The sequence below is a fragment of the Alexandromys fortis genome, unplaced genomic scaffold, assembly GCF_014885135.2.
Source record: "Alexandromys fortis isolate MF-2015 unplaced genomic scaffold, M_Fortis_MF-2015_v1.1 scaffold_206, whole genome shotgun sequence".
Taxonomy (NCBI): domain Eukaryota; kingdom Metazoa; phylum Chordata; class Mammalia; order Rodentia; family Cricetidae; genus Alexandromys; species Alexandromys fortis.
Genome location: NW_026068097.1, coordinates 1,107,920 through 1,110,847, shown reverse-complemented (window position 1 = coordinate 1,110,847; position 2,928 = coordinate 1,107,920).

Sequence of the window (2,928 nt, the reverse complement as noted above, 5' to 3'; positions counted from 1 at the left end):
CCCCACCCCCAAGATCTCAATTTTCTCCCCGGCAATTTTGTCTACTTCCCATAACCAAGAGGACAACTATATGATTTTCCTTGGGTTCACCTTCTTATTTAGCTTCTTTAGGTTCACCAGGTATACACTCCGTGACCTTTATTTATGGCTAGAAACCAATTATGAGTGAATACATCCCATGTTCATCTTTTTGGGTCTAGGTTACCTCGCTCAGGATAGTGTTTTCTATTTCCATCCATATTTCAAAATGATCTCCAGAATTGATATTGACCCTAGACCTGGGAAATATTGGGAAACTATCACCAATAATAACAATAAAACTAATCCTAAATAAAAAAATACAAAAAAATGTCAAATGAGTAAAAAGGGTTTGATTTACAGGGCACTCAAGGAAAGGTATTAGTGACATACATTGTGTCCAAATGTTTTTTCTGCTTTTTATATAAGAGCTATCTGGTGGAGAGAAGCAGGATATAGGACTAGAAGATATTCTATTGCTGATCTTTTCCTCCATTTTCTTACAAGTGAATTATAAAAGATGCATTTTGAGTTTCTCATTACCCATTTTTTTTTTGTAAATTCTGCAGCTACTTTCTTTTGGAGAACTGATATTGGCACATCAGGACTACCTGATGAATGGTAGGTGAGTGTTGCGGGAGCTCCTTCAGCCAATAGCCGCTGAGATACCAACCCATTGGGGCATGGTCTCTCTCCCTTTAAAAAAGCGGCCCCTTCCCTTCTTCCCAGCATTCTGTTCTGTCTGCTCCACCCACATAAGGGCTGGCCTATCAAATGGGCCAAGGCAGTTTCTTTATTAGCCAATAAAATCAACACAAACAGAAGACCCTTCCGCATCAGGTGAGGGAAAGAACATGGTGGAAAAAGAAAGTATCCATTAGTTGAGCTTGGAAAGAAATAATGAATATACCTGTTGACTCAGTTGTTCACAGTATCAATGAACAGCTTACTAAAATAGAGTAGAATTAGGAAGTGAAAGATGAGAGAGTAAACTTTTGCTATGTAAACATTTGGCTAGAGGAGCTACTCAAGGACAATATTCTGGTTATTGTGTCCTTGGTTACCATGGCTTTTTCTGATGACTACAGGGGCTCTTGGAGAACTCTGGGTTGGAGAGAGGGTCAGGAAGTGCTTGGAACTCAGCCAATGGAGTGGGGATGAGTGGGGAGGCAAGGGTAAAAATCAAAAGTCAGGATGGAATTTACTTTCAGATTTTTGCCTCCTACAAAGCTCATAGTGCTGCTGCACTTTAGCCTCGACACTGTCTAGAATCTTGAAATTCAAAGGAGTGTCACCCTTTGCGATAGACCAGGGATTCTCAGATATTTAAGCCCTGTGTTTCTGGTATCACTGTCATGGGACTAAGCTTTCATCATGAGAGAAACCACTGCCTCCTTTTTCCAAGAAAGACATCTGTGTGTTTACAGACATGCTCTCAGCACATTTATGAGTTTTGATGAGTTTCAAGAACACAATCAGTTGCAGAAAGGCTATTGGACATGGATGTAATTGCTACAGGGCAGCAGAGTGATTAGTTGCTGGGTAAGAGAGATGGAAACAGAAGAAACATGTTTTTTTTTCTGCTTATTCTCAGTGGACTACAAAGGTTACAGATGGACATTAAAGGAATGTAAGGAATGTGGGTGGGAGACAGTGTGTGTCGCGTGTGTCCACCTTGACTCCATATCTCCCTACATAGCTGACTATGTAGGAAAATGGCCAATGCTAAGAGATGAAATGATAGCATAGTGAGTGAGCACAGGAACTGTTACTTCCCACTGACTTGGTGATCTTAGGAAATGAACTGAAATCTCAGGACTCCATTTCCTTTATGTGTGAACTGAGGAAGATAATATTTGTCATCAGGTTGGCTGCAGGTTCCTTTCCCTACTACAAAGTTATCACACCTTAATATGACTATATAAATGCTAAAATAGAGTCTTATGAGTTACAAATTTTGAAGAACGTTTTGATTGGAAATAAATTGAAAGTTTCCAAGGTTGTTTTGATATAGTTTAACATCATTGCTGTCTACTTGAGAACTAAATATTTTAGTCTTTCTCGTTGACTAATGATTTAATAAACCTTATATGATTAACAGAAGATGACTTCATTCAAGTTGATAAAACGAAATCCTAAATTTTCCCTACAAATGTAAAAAATTCTGGAATCATACTGAGATTTGAAAGACATTTTTTTTTACTTGAACAGAGGTTTGTAAAAATATGTGTATGTCTCCTTGGTATAAAAAGTTGATCCTTGAAGGAGATCCGGTCCACGCACCAGGAGAGACATCACTGGGCCACACAAGCAGCAAGGAGATCCGGTCCACGCACCAGGAGAGACATCACTGGGCCACACAAGCAGCAAGGAGATCCGGTCCACGCACCAGGAGAGACATCACTGGGGTGAGTGAGTTTCTGACCGCGGCAGCAGCCCGGGACAGGGAACACAGACACCCCTCCTACACTTCCTGGTCATCCTCAGGGGCTACTCTGCCCGATACCTTCTCTCTTCCTATCCTACCCAGCCTGCATCCACAACCCTACCCCCTCCATCTGACTCCCTTCCCTCTTTGACCACATAACATCCACCAGCCCAGCCTGTCCAGGCTCTAGGACCGAATCCGAATCGGCAGGGCAAACGGGATAGTACTAGCTCCTTTGCCCACGCTAGCCTGCCTGCAGCGAGCTAGGTAGGTCCTTTGATTACAAGTCACCCAAGCAGCAGGGAGATCCGAACCCGGCACCAGGAGAGACATCAGGCTTGCATCCACAACCCACCCAGAGCTGTCCTGAGGAGTTCCATCTGGACGGTAGTCCATGTTTGGGTGCTGAGGAGTTCCAGCTCAACGGGACGGTTCCTGCTTCTACACTGAAAAGATACACCCAGAGACTCATTCACAGCAAA